Below are 26,229 nucleotides of genomic sequence, written 5' to 3' on the forward strand. Positions count from 1 at the left end.
ACAGACATTGCTTCCACTCGCATATCACTGGCAAAGCAAGTCACAAACATGCGATCCTATCATGTCACTAGAAAGAGAAGAGAGGGCTCAGCTCTCTGTAATCACTCTAATTACAGGAATTTCAAGGACCTCTTTTCTTAGGACGAATTGTTCACAGAAGAGTCCCAGATCTTTCATACTAATAGATTTCTGGTCTGTTCGCAACATCTGTCATCCAGACATTTTCAGATGTGGCGGAAACCTTGGTCAAGCACTACTGGGAATCAAACGTAGATGTGCTGTGCTATGGCTTTTTTATTGTTTCTTTATGTCTTTTTTTTTTCTCTCCAGAAAACATCATTTCTCTGCCTGTCCTAGTACAGAGACTCTTCCTCTCACTGAAGTCTCTAAAAAAATTTTTTTGACCAGATACTTAAATTTTTTCTGCTAGTAACCTAGTTCTAGACAACTAAAAATAATTTTTACCCTTTTCAGAACCACCTAGTCATACATACAAGACCATAACCTGGATATTGTAGAGTTTAGGTAGTCATTCACTCATTTGCTCAAATTACTGATTGGTTCTACAATAAACTCTTCAGAGAAATTTTTATGGATGCTGGCTCTTACATGACTGCTGACAAAGTGAACTGCCATGCTGATCAATGAGCAATGCTCTTTCTCTTCCAAAGAACTTGCTGCTTTCTGAACAATTATCCATGATTGAATCAATGCAAGAAAAGCTTTCCTTCTTACCTGTGTTATTGAAAGATAGCTCATGGTTAAATACTTTAAAAAACTAGGTGGGAAAGAGTAGAAAATACATTTGGAAGAAGAAAAGGCGACTGGCATTTCCCTGAGGAGATCTGGGCCCAATTTTCTAAACAGGTTGTTATAAACTGCTTTTCTCTTGGCTGTAGGTCCTTATTTTGTTGGATTTCCCTTATATCGCCAATGTTTTCTGTCCTCCTTTTCATCTGTAGGGACTTTTTTCCAGTAGATTTCAGCCGGAAGGGCAGGAGAGCAGCTGTCTCCACTAGAGAAACCTCATATTTGCCAAGTGAATGGGCTTCTGCCTGGGTTCATTGGCTGTTTTCCCCAGCACCTTAGGGTACCATGTAGTCTTTGCAATAACCTAAGCCTTGTCCAGATCTGGATCAGACCTAGTCTACCTTTTAAAAGACTTAAAATCATGTTTGTTTCTTTTCACGTTGTGATATTTGGGAACAGTGTGTTTCTGAGTAAGCCAAGGAATAACAGATTTACTCTGAAGTTAATCAAGATTAGAAATACCAAAAATTATATAAACTTCAGGACACACACAATCTGGATCTCTCCTTGCTAATGCAAATTCAAATTCAAATTCTTATAATCTCAGTGGAATGTAAAACCTTCATAGTCAATTACTACTGCAACTTGACTTTTTGGTTTTGTTTTTATATTTTATTTGAGAGACTCCTGAAAAGGTAATCAGGATAGTACTCATATAACACGATCTAAGAATTAGAAAAACAAAATATTGGGTCAGTTATCTACATCAGGAAGAAGGATTTGCCTTAAAGGACTGGTGTATAAACTTAATATAATAATGGATGTAAAAATCATCTTGTATATTCCTTGGCACAAAGAAAACATTTAATAAATGTTTGTTGAATAAATAAATGGGTGGCCAATTTACTAAATTAGTTTTGTCAGTTGTCTATAGTCTCTGTACTATTTCTCAGTTTGTATAACTATGTTCCACCAATCAGTCTACCAAATAATATATAAGCATCTTTGATAGAGATAAAATCCTTACTTTCTCTAAAGGCAGTCACATTTATAGGCATATATTTAAAACTTCAATAATTGTTATAAGTAAATCCATCTCACGCCAGAAAACAGATTTTCACTGAAAAGCAATGGGTGAAATAATTCCTCAACCTTTCCTGCTGGCATAAGATTCAGTGGAAATTTATTTTTTGGACCAAAGCTTCTGTAATATTGATACTTTTGGGAAAAAAAGCTTTTCATCATGCTTCTTTTTGTTTAAAGTTTATCATTTATTGTATAAGCAGAAATCTTTGCTCATTTAAGTTGAAAAAAAGGAAATGAATATTCTATATCTCTAATACTTCTATGAAAATGTACATACTTATTTTTTTTTAACGTCTCAGTAAGATATGGAGACAAGGGACCAGGCAGATGTGTACACAAATACAGGTACTTTTTTAGGGAATTAACATGAAAAATTTGATCAGATAAGAAAAAAATGCCTTTATCCTCAGATGTTACATAATTGCAGACAGGAAAATGTCCAGGCATTGTTTTGAAACACATAGGGAGTTACACTGAAATTGATACTTGGAAGAATCTGAAAACCATGACAATAGTTCTGTAAGGGGATGGTAATTTGGCTATATAATTAAATTGGAATGTGTTCAGTAAGCAGATGTGTGCAAATAAAGAAACATCTAAGTTTGGGTTTGCACTTCTTGATCTTTCTTTTGTTTGCTTCTTTATGAGGACACCCCATGGCTTTCTGTTGTTGCTGTGCTGTTGCTGTTTTTCTCCTCACTACATTAGCTTCTGGCACTAATACACTCCTTAGGTTTATTCAGGCGCCTTCCAGGCTGCAGAGTTCCATTTTGTCAACAGATGGCATAAGACATGATTCTCCATGCTCGACTTCAAAACATTTTGCTATCGCTGTCCCAAAGTTGATTTGAAATTGTTTCCATGCTACTGCTGAATGCAAACAAACTTCTTCTAATTTCGAAAGTCATTGAGAAATGTGACATTATTTGCGAATGACATAAAAACCGAAGTTTAAAAAATTTTTTCCCTGAAACAAAATCCAAAAATCAAAAAAGTGACTTAACAAGAGAAAATGTTTATATGGATTTCACCTACCTACCACAATATACAATCTACCCCAGCTTCCACTCCTTATACCCCACAATGCAGGGCTCAAATTGCCATGAAAATATGGATGGCGATCTGTACTCAAACAATTCTTAGCAAATTCTTAGTGACTATTATTTTGCTTGTATAAACTGATACAGTTTCACTATATTGCATTGTAGTGCCACTATAATAGCACATGGAAACTTGAGTCAATACACATTTGGAAATAAACAGAAAACAGAAAACTTTCTAATATAATAACAGAGAAGAGAGAAGGTAGATTCAAAAAAATCTTAGGGCTATAAGTGCTTTATCATTGAGCTTAAGCTGTCATTTATTAATAAACAAACTGAAAACCAGAGATAAACACTGACTTGCCCAAATCGCTCAAGAGTATCACAGTTTCCAGCGCTCTTGTGAGTCATAGTTCTGATAACAGAGATTGATTAAGTCTTTAATTCTAAGACTTGCCCTGCCTCAGCCTTTCTTGGGGAGACTGAGAAAGGCATACACAACAGTACTAGGCCAACCAGAGTGACTTTTTATTAATACCTGGAAATTTGATACCAAAAGTGATTTTCCGGATAAACTCTTTATTTGCAGAAATCAGTTGGTGATTCTAGACTGACAGGGCTCTTTTTGTATAGATTAGAAGATTTCGAGCCCTCCTCCTTCACATATCTAGCATATGAATGGCACTTTGTTGGTGGTATTGTTATGGGGGAATGAAGAGCTTTCCTCTTTCCAGAAGGGGCAACCAAGCAGTGAGAGAGGGAGACAGTGAAAGAGAAAATGATCAAAGAGACATTGCCATAATGCTGTAGGGAGACTCTGTAACCTGATATCCTCCCTCTAAAACGCCTAACTATCCCTGTGTTCATCTCTGAGCCATCTCATGCAGAGTTATAATTAAAGTTGGTATTTATTTTTATTAATACATGTGACTTTTATATCCTTTTGAAAGCTGTTTGATACTATTTTGCAATTGTATTGAGCTCTTGCTGGCAGAAATTGATTTTATAGGAAAGAATAAATAATATTGAATTTTGGAAATTTTCACAATGTCAAGAATTTTATTTGTGATACTTAAAGTGATTTTACATTATTTTCTTTCATATGATACACTTCTACACTGTATACACTATTTGCATAACAATGTTGAACGTTTATGAATAACTTAACAAATTCATATTCTCCAACAACCCTAAGGACAGCATTATTAGCTCAGCTTTTTAATGTATAATCACAGAAGGAGGCTTTTGAAACATTAAGTCTATAAAAGAGAAGTGTAAAAATTGGCCGGAAAATCAGACAGTTCTTTTCCTATACAAAGGGCTGGGATACCTTGGACTCTCTGTCCTTATGGTCTAAGTTCCCACCTTCTTCTTCTTTTATTCTAGCATTTCTGTTCAATGTCTGTTATATTGACCTTCAAGTCAAATTCATTTTATAAGTAATCAGAATAATGATTGTATATTTATAAAAGAATATACAGTTTTGCAGAAAACCAAAGATTATAAGATCCTCCAGTGTCAGGAGAGGAGAGGTGCATTGCTGAATATGCCAGAGTCAATCTTGCATATAAAACCATTGAAAATAAATAATACAATTTAAAATATAGTTTATTAAAATGAAACTGGTAATTTATAGTGTTTTGAATGAATTGTGAAAAATTAAATCACATAATGAATACCAGGAACGGATGAATGAACATTGAAATTTTTGTCACCAGTAATGGCTAGAATCATCCTACGATATTAGGAATGCACCACTGAAGCCCAAATGTGTGACAAATGCTTCTCTTCCAACCATGGGACAGAAGGGAGTCCAGCAGTTTCTAGATTGTTGTGTAGGAATTGGGGACATTTGTAGTATTGGGGGCATTTATAAAAGAAAAAAGAAAAATTATAAATGCTTGAAATAGGAGAACTGTTTTGTTAAATAGTGAGAAATAAAGGTTAATATAATAAAGCCCATGTATGAGGATCCTGGGATCCATTGTATTCTGATTATTGTGGTTTTTCTTTTTAGGACACAGGTGTGAGTTTTGAGAATTTAACTACTCCTAACTCCAAAACATAAAAGTAGTACCAACTCCAAATTTCATGAAGAATCAGCTTGTAGCTCTGAATCTCATGGGAAAATCTGCAAACCAAGATTACTTTTGTGCAAGCATTCTTACACAGAGAGTAAATTAACTTGATAAAATTTATATCAGGGAAAAATTAAGAAAGCAATAAAATAACCTGATTATGGATATTTTGTTATTATTTCTTAAAATTATAGATTTAGAAATTTAAAAACTTACAATAAAATGTGATTAAATGCTCTCACACAGGGCCAATCATTACTTAAATCTACTAGGTCCTCCACTAATATTTTTTGAATTAATTTTTTAATGAAGTGCACTGATAAATGACTACACAAGACTCTGTGGACACATCAAAGGAAGGACAAATATCTCCTTCCCCAAACTATTAGATTGTAATTGTAAAATATGAAAATTAACAAGTAATTTTACAAGTTGGAGATAGAGTTTAGATACTACATTTTCCCAAAAAGAGGCTGGATTCTTTTATACAGAGAACAATGGGATGGCTCAAAAATTGGTATTTTTATTTAATTTGGATTTTATATTTTTCTCTTTGAGGTTCTGAATTAGCAAGATTAGTATTTTTCCTGTGGTTCATTTTAGGGTCAAAGCATTGGGATAGAAAGAAAATGATGTTTCCATCATTGAAAGTGATCGAGGCTTTTTTATGATAATCCCACTAATTTTTCATAAAGATAAGTTATTATAAAGTAAATTAAATGAAATTTTGTATCACTGTAAAATTTTCATGTAAGCTAATTCACAAGTATGAAAAGAAAATTCACATACAGATGGTCCCCGATTACCATGGTTTGACTTAATGATTTTTCAACTTTACAGTGGTGCAAAAGTGATAGACATTCAGTAGAAACTGAACTTCAGATTTTAAATTTTGATCTTTTCCTTGGGCTAGGGATGTATGGCATGATCCTCTCTCATGATGCTGGGCAGAACAGTTCTCTATCAGCCATATCACAAGAGTACACAATCAATACACTTACTACTGTTCTGTACCAAGACAACCATTCTGTTTTTCACTAACAGTACTCAATTTTGGTATTCAACGAATTACATGAGATATTCAGTACTTTATTATAAATTAAGCTTTGTGTTAGATGATTTTACTCAACTATATGCTAATGGAAGTGTTCTGATTATATTTAAGGTAAGCTAGGCTAAGCAATGATGTTTGGTGGGTCAGGTGTATTAAATGCATTTTCAACTTAAGATGTTTTCAACTTACAATGGGTTTATTGGGACATACCACCATTGTAAGACAAGAAAGGGTCTGTATATATTCCAATTATTTATTCAGAAATATTACTGGAAAAAAAATCCAAAGAGAATACTTAGTAATTTAACGAGAATATAAAATACTTCTAATCTACCTAGTTGAAAGCAAAAACTGTCCTAATTTTTAAATTATTCTTATATTTCTTGGTCTCCATTTAAATGTAAAAACGTGTTGTAGACAATACTTAATTTTGCCTGTCCAACATCAGTGTTTTCTTTCTTTTGGTAACAGAACAAATGTATCTTGTAATTTTCTGCTTAAAACCCATTTCAAATGGTCTAAATGGCCCGACCATTTCCACTGTTAGGAGCCAGCCTGACTGGTTCAGGAATAGGCTCATTATTCAAGCTCTCTCAATTCGAGAACTATTTGAATATTTTCTACAAGAATTATAAGGCAAGACTATTGGTAAGACTTTTGATTTCCAGACAACTTCCTTTAAATGGAGAAACAAGTGACTGAGGCTGATGGATGACGTTGTGCTGTGGGGATGAAACGACCTCAGTGGAAGCTAAGCGGAGGCTAGTAGTACTGAGACGTGGAGACAGGAAAAGGCCTGACTATTGAATTAACAACCAGACTTAGTTTTGCTCACATTATACCTTTGATTTGTCAGATAAATTATTCCCCTTTATATTTATCATTGTTGTAATTGTTACTGTTATTTGCTTAAGCTAGCTTAAGTTGGAATTCAATTATTTGCAACACTGTTTTGACTAACGCAAAAGTCAAAGGGAGATAGAATTATTAAAACAATCTGAAATGAAAAAATAATATTGATAAAATGATAAGATAAATATTACTTTTATCACAAAGTATGAGAAAATATTCTCACATCCAGAGGTACATAGGTTCAGGTGCCTAAATTGAGATCACCTTCCTATAAAATGTATTATTATTATTAGAATCTATAATGATGTACCAGTTGTATAACCTGTTGTGATCTAAATTCAAGCTAACTCAGAGATGACGATCCTTTGGGAACTCAGCTGATTACCAAGTTGTCTTCTTCTATTCAAATTTAAAGCAGCCAGTGATTTTGGGGAAATTGTTAAATAGTATACACCTGTTTGTCTACAACATGACAGTAATAATATTTGCATCTTAGCATTGTTTTCGGGACTCGATGAGATAATAAATGCAAAAATCTCTTGGCACAATTTCTGACACCATAAACAAAACAAAGCAAACTATTTTTCTTTTTTTCCTGAACTAAGGAATCAGTGCTCTATGAAATAAGCTAGAAAAAATAGAAAGATTTCAGTTCCAGTAGAGAGAGTGGAGAATTCTCAATAAACAAGGCAGGAGTTCAATCGTAAGGACTGGCTTTGCACACTGGGGGTGAGCAAAATGAAGCAGCCCAGGTGGCATCTAGAACAGAGCCCTACAGAACCTCCCTGAGCATGAAGCTGAGGGCAATGAGTTAATTCTGGATCTGACTTGCCTGTGTGTGAGGGTTCATTGGTATATTCATCTGCTGTGCTAAGGAAGATCCAGGCACTCTACTGAATAGAAGTCAGGGATTTTCCTGTAGAGTGACTCCTTAGTTAGATGCAGGGATTGAGAAAGATCAGAAATGCTGATCAGACAGACTTTCTGCCCATCACCCACAAACACACACACAGAAAGCCTGCTCTATCGCTAAGGAAATGGACCTATTGCTTTGATGTACTGTATGAAGAGAAGACTGTCAATTACCTCTCCTGCCTCTACTCCCAGGAAAGCATTTATCCCCTAGAAATGATGTGGCTCAAGACAAACAACAGTTAATATCTCTGACTGGACTCTAGTTCCTGTGCCTGGAAACGAAGTTGGTTCTCACAGCTTCATCCTCAAAAAAGATCCAAATTACAACCTTCCAACATCCTTGATCAATCACTTGGACTGATTATTTAGGATATCTGACCCTCTAATGTCTTCTTTCTATCAGAAGGAGGCTCCCCTGAGACCAGTTTATCTAGCTCCAAAGCTATTATACCAGAAGCTAAAAATTATATTTCATTGGCTTCTTTGTTTTTACCTATTGAAAGAAGGAGTATGCTTTATCATTATTAACTCAACAGATTTATATTGATTACAAATCAAAAATTTAAACCAGATTAGCGAAAAGAATTGTTTTGGTTTGCTCATTAACCATGGCAAAGCGGTCTCTATTTCACACACTAAAAAGAGTATATCCTAAAAGTAAGCATTCAAAATTATTTGTACTTTCCCCTTTCCAAATGTGATCATAGAATTCACACTTATAAAAAATCTGTAAACACAAGCTGTAACTTTTCTAGCATCCAAGGTTGAGGTCCTCAGCCACGAGATAACATATCAGGACTCTTTTTAACCCCTCACAATATAACCCCCGATGGGCACAAATCATTCCTCTGGGAACACAAACTAACCAGAGTTGGAATATTCGCAGTAAGCACAAGTTAGAGACTCACCCTGTATTTATCCATTGCGCTTTCTGTTTGAATTTTAAAAGTCCTTATGTGGAGGAAGTTCCAGCTGTTTTACTAGAAAAGATTTTTAGATGTGGCCATCTTAGCTTATTCCAAATATTGTGTTAAGGGGAAAGTCAGTGTCATTTTCTCTTTGATGGATGACCTCTATATTCGGGAAGAAATGCCATTAAAATATATAACCCTACTATTAGAATTGATTAAAATGAAAAGAAAAGTAGACATCAAACATAGAAACATTCTGGTGTATTCTTGAAATGTCAGGGAGCATTGAAAAGCCATCCCAATTATTGTTGAATCCAGGATGGCCTGCCTTTATTTCGCCATCAGTAGCCAAGGTAAAGTGGCCAGATGGCTCAACTTGATGGCTCAAACCTTGCTCCTTAATGGGCTGGCTCTGGGTCTACTGACTTTTGTCATATTACAGTACATTTGGATGCTGTTTCCCAACAATTCTCTTTCTCAGTGGCTTTGCCTGCTTCCAGGCCCTGCCTCTTCATCTATCCATGATGTACATACATACAAATTCATCAAATCCCCATCAACTCCAGGGCATCCCAATCTGGCACCTGAAGAGGATGTTCAGATGCTGAACCCTGAAGGTTGAAAACCTTTTAGTTAGTGCCAGAGCTCTTATTAAGCCAACCAAATTGTTCCAAAATAGATCTACTGGGGGCCGCAAAAAGCTAGTGTTGAGGAAGCCACATGATATTTTTGTATGATGTTGAATTTCCTGCAATTTTGTTTTGCCTTTCATAATCAATCCTTTTTCATGTGCCTACAATTGTTAACCTTCTGGTTATAGATTTCACCTTGTCACCAATTGGAAAAATTTGTATGGACAAAAAGCAGCAACGGACAGGAGTAAGACAGTATGAAAAAGTAAATGACAAAGCGTTCTCAAAAAGGAAGTGCTTCCTTGAATGTAAAACAAGGGTACTCTCCCAGGTTTAATGGAAATTATTCCATTTTGATCATTTTTATTTTGGCATTGTATTCTACATTGGGATGTTCATATGTAGGGAAAAATTAATAAGCACTGTCTGCTGTGTATTTAAAACTTTGGTTGATGCTGTGAGTGACATAAGGTATTCATGAAATAAACACTCTGTGATAGCTTGTAGTCTAGTTTGGCACAGTTTTAAAATGTGCCAAAACTTGAGAACAAGAAAAAATATTAATACTGTCCAATTTTGCATAATACAAACTATGTGTTATGCATTTACTTAGAAGAAAGATACCAGAGACAACGAGAAAAGCCCCCAAAATTTCATGGTGGTACTTGAAAGCACCCTGAAATATTGGTAGAATTTGAAGAGAAGGGAGGAGAGAATTTTTTTTTTTAATGATTTTGGCCTTGTAAGATTCTAATCAGAGAGCCCAGCTGAGCCTGACCAGGTTTCTGACCTACAGAACTTTGAGATAACAAATAAATGTTTCCAGCTGTTACATTTGAGGTAATTTGTTACACAGCCATGGAAAACTAATATACAAACAACAGTGTCATTATGAGTATAGTAGACACATGATATATTACCTAGAATTTGTAATCCTTTTTAAAATTAACATACTCATTGTCATTTGAGGAAATACCTTCATATGAAATTTTTATCTCACATGTCAAGATTAGTAAGATGTTCTTCATTTTCCTAACCAAAGAGTGAACTGTGGCACACTCAAAAAAATCCCATCTGTTACTTTTTTTTCCAGGGTTTTGTATCTCAAGTAGAGTAATAACTTTAGGAACAGAGTCATCTTGGTGTGGGCACGTTTACAATCTATCACCTTGAGTCTCTGAACTTTATATCATTTAAATATTATTTTTATCTTTTAAACCAGGTTATTTTTTGTGATTATACCAGAAGAACCATAATATCGTATTGAGTTTCTCATAGGAAATGAATATTTTGAAATTTAGTCATGGTCATTTAAAACACATAAAGCAAGGTGCCATAGAAGTCATCTAATTCAATCCCTGTAGTTTATGGTTTGGAAATCATTAAAATAAGTAAGTAGCAATTAAAAGAAATCTGTAACGTGCAACACAGGAGCAAACCTAAATGAACTTGGATATGGTGATGCTTTTTTATTTTATTTCATTTTTTTTAACATCTTTATTGGAGTATAATTGATTTACAATGGTGTGTTAGTTTCTGCTGTATAACAAAGTGAATCAGCTATACATATACATATGTTCCCATATCTCTTCCCTCTTGCATCTCCCTCCCTCCCACCCTCCCTGTCCCACCCCTCCAGGCGGTCACAAAGCACCAAGCTGATCTCCCTGTGCTATGCGGCTGCTTCCCAGTAGCTATCTGTTTTACATTTGGTAGTGTATATATGTCCATGCCACTCTCTCACTTTGTCCCAGCTTACCCTTCCCCCTCCCCATGTCCTCAAGTCCAGTCTCTAGCAGGTCTGTGTCTTTATTCCCATCTTGCCCCTAGGTTCTTCATGACCTTTTTTTTTTTTAGATTCCATACATATGTGTTAGCATATGGTATTTGTTTTTCTCTTTCGGACTTACTTCACTCTGTATGACAGACTCTAGGTCCATCCACCTCACTACAAATAACTCAATTTTGTTTCTTTTTATGGCTGAGTAATATTCCATTGTATGTATGTGCCACATCTTCTTTATCCATTCAGGTGATGCCTTTTTAGATACAATGCCAAAGACATGATTCATGAAGGAAATGATAAGCTGGACTTTATTAAAATTAGAAATTCTGCTCTCTAAATGGTAATATCAAGAGAATTAGAAGATATTTTCTGGTAGAAAATATTTGCAAAAGACACATTTGATAAAGGATTGTTACCCAAAATATACAAAGAACACTTAAAACTCTATAGTAAGAAAATAAACAACCTGAATAAAAAATGGGCCAAGGACACTTCACCAAAGAAGATACACAGATGGCAAATAAGCATGCTCCACATCATATGTCATCAGGGAAATGCAAATTAAAACAATGAATTATTTCTACACACCTATTAGGAGGGCTAAAACCTGGAAAACTGACAACACCAAATGCTGACAAGAATGGGGAGCAACAGGAACTCTCATTCATTACTGGTGGGAGGGCAAATGGTACAGCCACTTAGGAAAATAGTTTGGCAGTTTCTTACAAAACTAAACCTACTCTTATCATATGATCCAGCAATCATGCTCCTTGGTATTTACCCAAAGGAGCTGAAAACTTATGTCCACACAAAAACATGTACATGGGTGTTTACAGCAGTTTAATTCATAACTGCCAAAAGTTGGAAACAACCAGATGTCCTTCAGTAGGTGAATGGAGAAATAAATTGTGGTACATCCAGACCATGGAATATTATTCAGTGTTAAAGAAAAGTGAGCTATCAAGCCATGAAAACATATGGAAAAAATTTAGGTGCATATTACTCTGTGAAAAAAGTCAATTTGCAAGGTCTACATGCTGTGTGATTTCAACTTTATGAAATTCTGGAAAAGGCAAAACTGTGGAGACATTAAAATGATCTGTGGTTGCCAAGGGTGGGGAGAAGAGAAAAACAGGCAAAGCACACTGGATTTTTAAGGTAGTGAGATGCTCTGTGTGACATTATAATGATGGATATATATCATTATACTTTTGTCAACCTATAGAACGTAGAACCAAAGAGTGAATCCTAAGATAAACTATGAACTTCGGGTAATGATGTGTCAATGTAGGTTCATCCTTCGTAAAAAATATGCCATTCTGGTGACTGATGTTGATAATGGCGGAGGCTATGCATGTGCGGGGGCAGAAGATATAGGGAAAATCTTCGTACCTTCTTTTCAATTATGTTGCAAACCTAATACTGCTCTAAAAAATAGTCTTAAAAAGAAAATGCATTTTTGAATGTGAGAAATAAAATGTTCTGCCCATTTTCATATCATGTTAGGTGCCAGTTGCTCAGTGAATATTACAGTACGCTCTCAGACTTTCTAATTGGTCAAAGTTTGTGCCTTCCATGTAATTTCCAGTTACCCAGATAATTCATGGCAAGTGTTTTCATTAAAGATGAAGAAACTGAGGCTAAGTAGGTTAGAGATCTGCGAATTCTTAGGCAAATACTATCATGGTTTAAAATGAAATTCTAATCAATCATAAAAAAAATATTTGAGAAAGTCATTTTCTTCCCTGGATTTTAATTAGTCATAGGAATTGTTTGGTACAGCTGTATTCTTGTCATTTTCAATTAATATTGATAAATTCCCACTCTCTGATATGAAATGAAGGAGTTCCTGTGTTTCTAACCTTTGATGTGTGTGTGCCAGATGTGAATGTTCCAGAGTCAAAATCCCTTTAATTATTGAGGATTTGCAGAAAGATCCACTAGAAATGTCACTGTCTCACAGAACAAGTCCAGAGTTCCTAAGTATTTAGTAAAATTAACTTTAGAAACTTGTGTAGATTTCCTTGTCTAGGGAATCTGCAAACCCAATGCCCGCATAATTTATCTTTCTTACAGTTCTTAAAAGAGGAGGTAAGATTACTCATGATTTTGGAAACATTTTTGCTCATGCTTGCTGCTTATACATTCTAAATATCTTCATTTAAACTGTAGCTAATTTAACTTAATTTCTTTGATGACTAAGTTTATTATACCAGTAGACTTCTGCGTACCTGTCTATGAATATCTATAATTACGATCCTTAACATAAAATGAGAATCTCTTTCTCCCACTCCTCTAAAATCTTTCACGGAACTACAGTGATTCTATTTGTCCAATACTTATCAAGAATAGAGCCAGGAAGAAGATGTAAATTTCTACTGAGTCTAGTTGTTTTTCCTTTTTCAGATCTTTCAGTCTGAGCTGAACATGTAATCTAAGGGATTCTATGCTTAAATGCCATTCTTAAGTGAAAATGAAAAGTTATAAACATTTTAAAAAGGAACATCTGTCCTATGTATATGGGGTAATAAGTCCCCCACTTTTGGGTATAATGAGAACTCTGTGGAATTCATAATCAGAAAATCCTGAATGTGAATTCCAACTTCCTCATTTAACTGTGTGATCTTGAACTAGATTCTTAAACTTTCTGATTCTCAGTTTTCCAGTGCACAGATGTGACTACTAGTAATTTATGCTTTTTAAAAAAATAAACATTACTTCTCTGCATTTGCTTTAGAACTTGCAGGTAGGACTTGCCTCTGTCCTAGACTCAACGGAGTCATATGCTCTAGATCCTCATCCATCTTGTATTATTCTGTCATAGAGAAGAACCTTACAATGCTCAAGATATAGAAGCATGACTAATAATTTTAGAAAAAAAGGTCAACTGAATTCCTTTTGAGAGAGGCATTAGGAAAGTAGTAACAATTGCACTGGAGTCTTATAGTTCAAGTACTGATCTGTATCTTAGAAGCCAAATGATCTTGAATTTGTCGTTAATCTTTCTGGAAATCGTCTTCCTTGTTTTAAAGAAGATGGAAGGTGGTGAAGAATAGAAAGTCTATTTGAAAAGCAAAAGCCCAATACAAATCTAAGACCTAATATTAGTTGTTGATAATATTATCTGTTAATTTTATATTATTCAGCAGTAATTCTATCACACGTAACTTCTTTTAAGTTTTACTCTCCTTGGTCATTGGCAAACTGCTGTCCAGTGTTCCTGTCCTCCGATAATTCACTGTTTCCATAAGAGAACAGTGGGTGAGAAGGAGCTGCCCAAATAGGAGCTACAGCTCACAGTCTTTGCTCCCTTGCATCTGCCTAGGTCTAGGCCCACAGTTCCTGCTCATTGGAATGTGAACAGAAGTGATGGGGGTGGTCCTGGGCCAAGATAGTTAAGAGACATGTCCTTAATGAATAATATATCCAGTTAACAAATATGTATTCCCTGCATTAACAAAAAAGTGACACAAATAATATGTAACTATTCCTGTGAAAAGATCTAAGAAAACTAGCCTGTGTGTTGGGGAGGGTCTTGTAAAAGGGGGGCTGTGAAATCTTCTCTAATGAAGGATGAATAACTTAGACAAGGGAGAGACAGATGGGTCTTGGGAAAGTGCGGGCTGATGAGAAGAAACCTTTGTAAGAAAGCTCTGAGGCATGAAGGAGGCTGGTGAGACGGATTAGCTATGGCAAGACCAATATGCCTAGAACAGAAAGAGTGAAATGGGGAAGAGTGAGGCAATAGCCATGTAGTAACAACCATTACGTTGATTGCTTAATTATTATTGCTATTTGCAAAGTAAAGCTAATATGCACGGCTGTAACATTCCTTTGCTTTTTATCTTCTTTCTCTGCTGCCAGAAAAGCACAAGAATAAAGGCAAAAAAGAAACTTGGTAGCAAAAATATGAGTTTGCATAAATACCCAAATATATATACACACACATATATACACATATGTGCGTGTGTGTGTGTACCAACCTTCAAATTTAACTAGTTTAAAGATTTTGAATCGAAACACACCACTTTTGAAAAAAGCTCATGATGAGTAAATGTTAAATTTGTAATAAGGGAGAAACACAGAGACAATGATTGACAAATGGAGAAGCCCCAAATTTTCTCCCAGTAAGAATTTGTTAGTGTTTTTATGACATGTAAACAAAGTTACTTAGAAAAAACCATAATTAGGCATTTTCATAGAAACCTCTGAAATTATTTTAGAATATTAGTGGCAGTTTTAGTTTTCAAGTCAACAGTCACCTTATTTCAAATTAACATTGCTCCCAGTGGTGTTGAGCTTGTTGTAGACACAAAAGGAACACTATTTATCTACTAAGAGAAGTGTTTATTCTTTCTTAGGACAGAATAAACATAATGGGGATGACTTTCTTTCCCTGGGAGCATCCGAGTCTCTCCAACCACTTTCCAAAATCCTAAATTAAATTGTGAGGGTGCTGTTTGTTCACACGTGACTGTTTGCTCTACAGTGAGCCAGCTGAAGTTCACATCAAACATATATGTCATTGTTCAACATAATTGTTTAAAAGCAAGTGTATTTCTCCTATTATGGAAATAAAGTAATCAAAACTTAGGAGATCCAAGAACACACAGCTCTTAAGTGTAAGAACAGGAATAACACCACCACCAGTGAAAATAATAGTTGAAGTTGAATGCTGAGTGCCAGACACTGAACGAGGACATCATGGGTTAGCTCATGTCATCTTTATGACAACCAAAGAATGAAGGATGTCCTCTCATCCACTTAGAGATTGTAAATGGAGGCACAGAGAGAGGAAGCACCCGTCCAAAGTCACACCTTATCTGAGCCCAGGCAGCCTGCTTCTAGAGCCTGCAAATGGTTTGTCCCACACTTTGACTTATGAAGAAGCAGCCTCCGCTTCTGTAGAACGACATGTGGAGAAGGGTGTTGATTTTCATCGGAAAGGGTATCAGATCCTTCAATATCATTATCCTGCATTATACAGCGGTGTTGGCACTAAAGTGCTGGTCTGTTTTTAAATCCCAAAGGCAAATGGTTATTTTTAATACACTGACCTAATTGCATATGGTGATCCAAGATCAGCATAAAACTCCAAAGAGAGCCTGAAGTATCAACTAAGTTTATATTGAGCAGAGGGAGAACAGTATTCTGTTCTTAAAGAGCGTTTCTTGATTTTAGGTTTAATGGCTCACTCACAGTCATCACATCCTACTGAGTAAACTGATAATCTTTGGTAAGGGGTGGAAGAGGATTGGGGTGCTGAAGAAAGAATATACAACCACATTAGTATAAAAATATACCACTTGACATTTCAGAAGGATGCTGGCATTTACAGTTAGTATTCCAAAGCAGCAGTAGCAGAAGTCTCACAGCAGTATTCTGGATTATTTCTAGAGCGTTAATCTCTGATGGTAACAGGTTATTTGGATTGTGTCAATGAGGCCATGTCATAAATTACTATATCTTACTGTAGTGGGAATTGGGAATGCAGAACAACTTGCACGACTTTAAGAGGAAACTGCTGGCAATCTTTCTAAGCACAGTTCAGAGCAGCTGAAGAGGGGGCTTCCATGTACCTCTCACTGCCCAAGGCGGAGAGTTACTGATTTAGTTGCAACAGAGACAGAATATCTCATGTACAAAACAGGTAAACTATTAGAACAATGTTTGACATATACGTTTTGTAAAATGTATTTTATATCAATACATTTTTGTCTCATTAAGTACTCATAGTGACCTTATAAGATAGTTTCATTAGGACACTGAAACAGATTTGTTAAAAGACATCTGGTTATGGACACACACGCATTTTGAAAAATATATTACTAGGACTTTCCTGGTGGCACAGTGGTTAAGAATGCGCCTGCCAATGAAGGGGACACGGGTTTGAGCCCTGGTCTGGGAGGATCCCACATGGTGTGGAGCAGCTAAGCCCATGAGCCACAACTATTGAGCCTGCCCTCTGGAGCCCGCAAGCCACAACTACTGAGCCTGCGCTCTAGAGCCCATGAGCCGCAACTACTGAACCCTCGTGCCACAACTACTGAAGCCCGTGTGCCTAGAGCCCGTGCTCTGCAACAGGAGAAGCCACCGCGATGAGAAGCCCGCGCACCACATCGAAGAGTAGCCCCCACTCACCACAACTAGAGAAAGCCCGTGTGCAGCAACAAAGACCCAACACCGCCAAAAATAAAATAAATTTATAAAAAAAAATTACTAAAGGCTTTGTTAAATTTTAAAGTAAGATTTACTACAGAAGTGTACCAATATATACCTAAGAGTTTAATGTGGGAATTTTGCCTGTTATTAAATTATGCAAATAACACTGTAGAATTGAACTGACTCTTGTAATTATTGAAAATATTGGAAAATGCACTGGGCTCTACTACTTAGACTAACAAATGCATCTTCATACATGAGAACTACCCTCCAATGAACCTCAACGCGATGGGAATCCAGCTGCATTCAAGTTCTTACTGCTTATTTTACGATGTGGGTTGGAAGGAAAGAGAGGGACAATAAATACAATGATGGACGAAGGTGATAAGTCGCATTTATCTACATTCCTTATTTCACAATATCAACAAAAGTTTCCTGGGCATTTGGAAGCATTAGCAATGGATGACAGTCTGGAGTGAGAAATAGAAAAGAATTTCTGGATCGTGCTGTGAGATGCGGTTTACGGCAAACATGTTCTGTAAATTGCCAGGTAGAAAATGGGTCACATTGTGGGGCACACTGTCTCTGTTGTTAACTAGTCAACTCTGCCATAGACAACACACAGGCAAACAGAAATAGTTGTCTTCCCATAAAACATTATTTATACAAACAGGCAGCAGGCTGGATTTGGCTCTCAGGATGTAATATACCCACTGTGATTTAGAGCATAAAGGCAGGCCTGATGTGACCACAGCTGGAGTTACACAAAAATCAATTGGGAGGAAGCTTCAGGGACCCACCCCATTCTGGGATTAAGTCGGAGGCTGGGTTGCATGAGAGTAACACCACAAACTGACTAAGAGAGAAATATCCAAATATGTAGAAACCAGCCACATGGGATGGTCATCCCACTGATATGGACAAGTCATGGGTAAAAATGTGAGATTGCCTATATAACTATACACAGCTTAAAATTATGACACATTGGAGTTGAATTTTATATTCAGGTAATTAAGGCTAATTCCCCAATGAGAAAACTAGAAGAATCCCTGCTCCAAAACCTCTGCTGTTGACTCTTTACGCTCTGTGCATATTACAGCTGCAGACATTATTTTATAAGATTCTACTTACCATTGATTCACAACTCTAACAATTAATAATTGATTGACGCTCTTGAGCCCAAACTTGTTTCCATTCGACTGCTAACTAATCAACATATTCCACGTTGATAGTCCTTCAGATGTTTAAATGATACTGCCATGTACATTCTTTCTCAGTTTCTCTCCTTTGGCAAACTTGTCCCCCTTCCCTTTCTCTGGGATGATTAGAATGGAATGGAGATCATACATACCCATGATGCTCAGGATGCCTACAACATATGCGTGCATGTATATACACAGCTCTGCAAGACAGTAAAGTCCTGTGGGCAGGGATCTCTGTCTACGTTGTTCATAATAGTTAGTATACAACAAAATGTGATATGAGTTAATAAATTCTACCATAATAACTAATATGTCTTCCTTCTGCGATGTATCTTGGCCTCTTTTTTAACCAAATATGATACTTTGTCAGAACTAAGGAACATATAGGAAAACATACGTACGGCAGAAGGAGAAGTCTGGGTTTAGAGGTGTGTGTGCAAATAGAAGTGAAAAAGAGAAAGGATGAGAAGTCAGAGGATGTCATGTGGAGCTATATTTTTTTCTAAAATTATGATTTGTGGATTAACAGATACACACTACTATATATAAAATAAACAACAAGGACCCACTGTATAGCACAGGGAGCTATATTTAATATCTTGTAATAGCCTATAATGGAAAAGAATCTGGAAAAGTATATATGTGTGTGTGTGTGTGTATATATATATATATATATACACACACACACACACACACACACACAGACACTAACACACAAAACTGACTCACTTTGCCATACACCTGAAACTAACACAACATTGTAAATCAACTATACTTCAATTTAAAAACTAAAAAATAACATACATAGCTCCTGAATGATGCCATACATATGGCAGATGCTCAGGACACATTTTTAAAGATTAATATAATAATAATACGCTTAATAACATCAACATATATTGATACCACCACTTACTAACACAGGCCTCAAGAAATCAGGCCCACATTTCAGAACATCTACAATCTAGTTGAATTTTGGCTAAAGATAAGTGGTGGAAGGAAGAAATATATTTGATTGTGAATTATTGTACACAGGGTTTATATTCATTTTAAAAGATAAAATTATTTTTAAATGATTCAAAATCATTATATTCTCACAGGATTCTCCCTCATACCTGCTTACTTCTCTGGGTCTTTGCATTTGCTCATTTAGGAGCAAAAGACGCTCTTTCCACAGTATCTCCCCTCCATTATCAACTCACTAGCATCGTGTTTACTTTTCAAAGCCTTGATGCTATTTGACTTCCTCCTCAAGGTCTTATTTGACATATTCCATCAAAATTAATTGTTCCTTCCTCAGCACTCCCATGGCAAAACTTTGTATTTAGCAAATTAAATTTCTCATGGTTTACTTTGTTATTTATATGCTTCTGTCCCCATAAGAGGTTAACTTCTCAATAGCAGTGACTATTTGTAATGCATCTTCAAAAATTCACTGAGCCTGACTCAGGACATTGCACAGAGTAGGTGCTCAAACCATGTTCATGGAGTGAAATTGCATCCCAGGGATATGATTTCAGCGATATGATAACCCGTGTTTGAATGTGGACATTTTGGCCATGGAAAGTGTTGCACAGGATGTATTTTTCAAAATTAAAGCTAATTAAATTTAATTTTCTTCTGAGTGTCACTTTAGAATTTCACAAGAGCCCGTGTGATAATTAAGGACACTCGGGTGTCGCCAAGCCTGGAGTGGGAGTTACTGTTCCATCAAAAAAGACCCACTGAAGTTGCTCCTGTGTGGCTATTAATATCACCAACTGCAAAATGTGTCAAGGTTTATTAAGTGAAAATCTCATAAAGGTTTGCAAATAAAGTAGTGCTTATGCAGTATGGATAGCATATGGTTTGGCTCCCTTCAGAAGAAGGGAATTAATAAACAACGTAAAGCACCGGTGTGTTTATTCTCAGGAGTGTCCTTCAAGGATGTTGATGGGAAGTGCGGAGCACTTAATTTTTGCATTTAAGAGAAATACAGCATGAAGCGTATGTGAAGAATAGAGTCAACGTGAATCTTTTGGACTTGTAATGAAATAAAAAGATGGATCTGTGCTCACACATAAATTAGACAGCAATCAATATTTTAATTTTAGCTCTACTGAAATATCATTTTTCTTCTTCTTATTCTTCATTTCCAGTACAGCTGGAGGGTTAGACTCAAGCCAACTGGAATATGAAAGAGTGAATAACCAAAGGACCAAAGTCCTCTGCCTGAATCCAGGAGCTCTTGGAGGTAAGCCTCAGTGTGAAGAGGGCTTGAAATACCCAAGGCTGTAGCTACTATGGTATGGAGAGAGGTGAAGGGTAACATTTCATTAAAGTTAAAAGGTGAAAAGCAATAGGTTTAATTGAATTAGATGACAGCACACGTAGAGTGAGAAAGATTTCCCATAGAATCAGTGCTCTCTGGAGGAAGGTAGTTTAATTCTTACTGTCATCAGGCTGCGAGAAAGAGTGGCCCTAGTTAATTTCATTTCTCTGAGGAGGGAAAAGTATCTGGGCAGAAATAGACATACCGTTTACCAAAAGGAAGCTTGTGGCTTTCTGAGATGCCTCTGCACCTGGAAAACAGCTGCCCTGGCACCAGCTCACATGTCTGACCTTTCTGGACAAATCCTGAAATAGCCTGAAGAATGTATCAAAATAATGAGAATCATTGCTTTGTTATTTAAATGTTTAAACTTTCGATCATCCAGTGTGTCATGATATAGTCCATAGATTGGCAGTGCAAATGGTCCAGTAGCTGTCACCCTAGGGAGGTTGAACAAGGAAGATTTTATTCCCCAGTTATTCTAAGGGTTGCTTTTAGGAGCAGAGATATTATACATGAAAGAACAAAGGGAAAATTAAGCTTAGTCCATACTGTGAGGTTTATCACAAAACTCACTTAAATATCAAAAGCTTACTTTTAGCTTGAAATATAGCTAAGAGTAGAGAATAGCAAAAGAAACTCTTGAAATGAGAATGGTTTAAGCTAAGTCAAGGAGTCAATAGTATTTTAATAGCTATTAAATTATTCATTATCATTCTGTCTTTTGAAAAGAAAAACAAAACACAAAACAAAACAATTCTTCCCATGATGAGAGGACCTCTACTATTTGGCCAAACATTTTCCAATTTGATAGCAGATTTCCTAATTTCAAATATGCACAATACAGTATTTTCAACTGTCTCAATGGTATTCAAGTCCCAATATGCTAAGAATGCCTAATATATTCTAAACTAATTAATTTGGTATAAGTGACAAAAAATGGTAGCATCAAGAAAATTTAAAATGTGCTCATTAATTTCTACTATGTTTGGAGAGAAGAAAATGGGAATCTTGAAATATAATAAGCTTATTGATACAAGTGAAAGCTTTACCATGCCTCTGACTGGATAAAATCCCAAATTGAAGCAAAACAAGAAGTTAATTATTCCTTCAAATTATAGCTATGCTTTCTTAAGTTTTATTTGCTGTATTATTTATTCCTTTGATAAACATAGTTGAAAGAGAACATTTGAAAATCTGCCAAGATCATAAAGCTATGCAAGTCTTTCAACCAATCATAATAACAGTAACAATAATAAAGTATCAGTTCTCATGTCTTGAAAATTATAAAATACCGTTCTTATATGTAATATTGTACCAATATAGCATATACATTAATGCATATATAAACTGTACATTAAATGCATATATAAACATGGAATTTTTAAGAAAAGGAGAATAAGATTCTAGAAAAATAATTTTAATTATTTTATTTCACATATTAATGATCCAATTTTATCAATAATATTTTCCAAAATGAACAATGTGATTAAATATTGTTCACTAATTTTGAAAAACAAATTTTAATGCTTTGATATGAACAAGGTAAGGTCTGAATCTGAGTTAATATTGATAATTAGTTTTATTATTACTTATTTTTATTATTTCATTATCATGATAATAATTGCTTAATCTTTTTGACTAGTATAATTCCTTTTTTCTTCCCTGATGTCTATTGTTCTTGTGGATTTTGTGAATATATAATTTTAAACTAACAGCTCCGAACCTAGTGAAATTATCTACTTAGTAGATTTTCAAACAGTTTGGATAAGGATGTCTCCAGAGTTTTAAAATATGCAGGAATGACATGCTTTGCCATATGATGATTAGTGAACATCTGGAAATTAATAAAAAAATTTTCACAGCCATTTCCCTCTCAGTGCAGAGTATTGAAATATTCTAAATAATGTTAGAGCTCGTTTTCATAGCATCACTTTGATTATACCTTGCATAGATTTGTTCATAATTGGCTTCAACTTTGACTTATTTACTTCAAAACCAAGCTTGTGAATCATCCCTTGATTGAATTTCAGGAGTGATGCTGTGTTTGTAATGTTAAAAAGTAAACTGAGGAACATGAACATTTTCAAGATTTTATTTGAGCATAAATGGATTCGAATCAGGCAGCACCAACCAAAGGTGGTTAAGAAAGGAGCTAGGGGCAAAGCTTTTATAGGAATGATGCTGAAGCAAAGCAGAGTAATTATTTGATTGGCTACAGCTTAAGAAGTTGCCTTATTTGGGAAAGCCTGGTTGACCATTTTTGATTGGTTGTTCTTAAGTTTTACTTTCTCTTATTACAGCATGTTGACTCTGGCTTAGGGTCTTTTTTTTTTTTTTTCTTAATTGCAGTATAGTTGATGTACAGTATTATATAAGTTACAGGTGTACAATATAGTGATTCACAAGTTTTAAAGTTTATACTCCATTTATAGTTATTATAAAATATTGACTATATTCCCCATGTGGTACAATATATCCCTGTGGATTATTCTATACATTATAGTTTGTACCTCTTAATCCCCTAGCCTTTATTGCTTCTGCCACATTCCCTCTCCCCACTGGTAACCACTAGTTTGTTCTCTATATCTGTGAGTCTGCTTCTTTTTTGTTTCATTCACTAGGTTGTTGTATTTTGTGATTCCACGTATAAGTGATATCATATGGTATTTATCTTTTTCTGTCTGACTTATGTCACTTACCATAATACCCTCCAAGTCCATCCATGTTGCCGCAAATGGTAAAATTTCATTCTTTTTTATGGCTGAGTAGTATGTCATTGTAATATATACCACAACTTCTTTATCCATTCAACTGTTGATGGACACTTAGGTTGCTTCCATGTCTTGGCTATTGTAAATAGTGCTGCTGTGAACATTGGGGAGCATGTAACTTTTTGAATTAGTGTTTTTGGGTTTTGGAGGATATATACTCAGGAGTCATATGGTAGGTCTATTTTTAGTTTTTTGAGAAACCTCCATACTATTTTCCACAGAGGCTGCACCAATTTACATTCCCACCAACAGTGTGGGAGGGTTCCCTTTTCTCCATATCCTAGCCATCACTTGTTATTTGTGTTCTTTTTGATGATAGCCATTCTGACAGGTGTGAGGTGGTATCTCATGGTGGTTTTGATTTGCATTTCCCTGATGATTAGCGATGTGGAGCATATTTTCACATGGCTGTTGGCCATCAGCGTGTCCTCTTTGGGAAAATGTCCGTTCATGGCTTAGGTTTTGATTTACTTAACATGAGCTCAGGAGGTATAAGAACCACACCAGTCTGATGACCTCATTTAATTACGTTAACAGTAAGTTTACACAAGATGCCTATTTTTTTCAAAGTAGCCTTTCTGTTAGGTATTTAAATGTGATCAGAGTATCAATTTTTTGGAGTAACATTAATGTAGCAGCAAAAAGAGAGTATTAGGAGAGAGAAATGGTCAGCACTTCCATCCCAAGACTTGCTTGTGCTGGCATGGTCAGGACTGTCTTCAATCTGCAGAGTTTTTTCAGGGCCTCATTTTTCTTAAGATGTTGCATATATATTTTAAAAATTGAAGTAAAATGTACAGAGTGGAATTCACATATCATAAATATGTCATAAGTGATGTGTTTTCACAGATGTGTACAACAATATAACTGCTCCCTAATCAAGATACAGAACCACTGTCAATCCCTCAAAATAACCTTTAACCCATTCTAAGTAATTTCTACCCTCCATAGGCAATCATTTTTTCCAATTTCTAGTACCACAGATTAAATCCATCTGTTCTTGAGCTGTAGATGAATGAAATGATGCTGTATGTCTAGCTTTTGTCTAGCTTTTTTCTGCACATAATTATGTTTCTGAGATTCATCCATATTGCTGGATGTATCAGAGTTCTTTTCTTCTCCTTCTTCTTCTCCTCTTCCTCCTTCCTTTCCCGTAAGCAGTATTGCAATGTATCAATATACAAGTTGTTTATCCATTCTTCTGGTGGTGGACAATTTGTATTGTTTCCAGTTTTTCTTACTGTGGATACAAAAGCTATCAATGTTCCTTTACAATTCTTGTTGTGCTTTTATGCTTTCATTTCACTTGGGTAAATACCTAGGAAAGGAATGTGCCGGTAGATGTATGTTTAAGTTTACAAGAAACTGCCAAAGGATTTTCCAAAGTGGTTGGACCATTTTACATTCTCACCAGTAAGGTAGTAGAGTCCCGTTGATACACGACTGCTCCGTTAAATAAGAGTTGTTGTCATTGTTTTAAATAACTGAATACTGAAATCACTGAATACTCCTTTTACTGGGAAGTTGCCACGCTCCTAATTTTTATGATTTAAAGTAATGAAATCTGACATTCATTTTTACAATATAAAATGTGTCCTGGAAGAGGGATAAGGACCTGATGGGAACTTGGATGCTCTTAATCCTTACTCTGTGATTAAGATAAACATTTTTCTCTAGCTTTTTCTCTTTCCAGATGGCTAAGCCATGTTTTCCTGTATATGTATCTAATTTTAGAAACATATCTATATAGAGAGAGTGAAACAAAAAAATCTGTAGAAATAATTTAAAAATGCTTTAGTAATAAAAATGATGAGTTGGTGTGAGTTCATTCCTGAAACCTAATGAATCTCCTAACTTGGATTTTGTAAAACTTTCTGATATTTTACTGATAAATTATTTTACTCATCCCAAAGCTTCCTCTCAGTTTGATTCGTTTTACTTATAAACAAAAGAATTCGAATTAAGTATTCACTTTATTCTGTGGGTTTAAATTTTGTTGTTGTTTGGTTTTTTTTTTTTTTTGCGGTATGCGGGCCTCTCACTGTTGTGGCCTTTCCCGTTGCGGAGCACAGGCTCCGGACACGCAGGCTCAGAGGCCATGGCTCACAGGCCCAGCCGCTCCGCGGCATGTGGGATCTCCCCGGACCGGGGCACGAACCCGTGTCCCCTGCATCGGCAGGCGGACTCTCAACCACTGCGCCACCAGGGAAGCCCAGGGTTTAAATTTTTGTACGTTAAAATTACCAATGTGTTGAGAACTCTCTGTCACTCTGTCTCAACTTCTGTTAGATATAAAAAAGGTCACCCAATACTATTAATGAGATCATATCTTCTTGAAATGCTATATACAGAAGAAAAAGCTTTATTGATTTAGGTATTCAATCATGTATTATACTAATGAAAAAATAATACTCAATTTTGAATCAATTAATTCTTTTTTACTTCAAGACTTTTTAAAGTCACATTCTCAATAATTTTTCACTTTCTGCTTATATGCACAGAATATGTCTTCAATTTTTCTCAAAAATAGAAAATTAATTTCATTGTTACTTTATTAAGTCAATTTAAAATTAATTGACACTTTTAATTTTTATTATATTCTAATTAGAGTAATATATGTGAATACAGTCTCCTTGTCCTTGATTAAAACATGAATAACAAAGATAACTAACC

This window comes from Neophocaena asiaeorientalis, unplaced genomic scaffold (assembly GCF_003031525.2).
Source record: "Neophocaena asiaeorientalis asiaeorientalis breed wild unplaced genomic scaffold, Neophocaena_asiaeorientalis_V1.1 scaffold124, whole genome shotgun sequence".
In the NCBI taxonomy this organism is placed as follows: domain Eukaryota; kingdom Metazoa; phylum Chordata; class Mammalia; order Artiodactyla; family Phocoenidae; genus Neophocaena; species Neophocaena asiaeorientalis.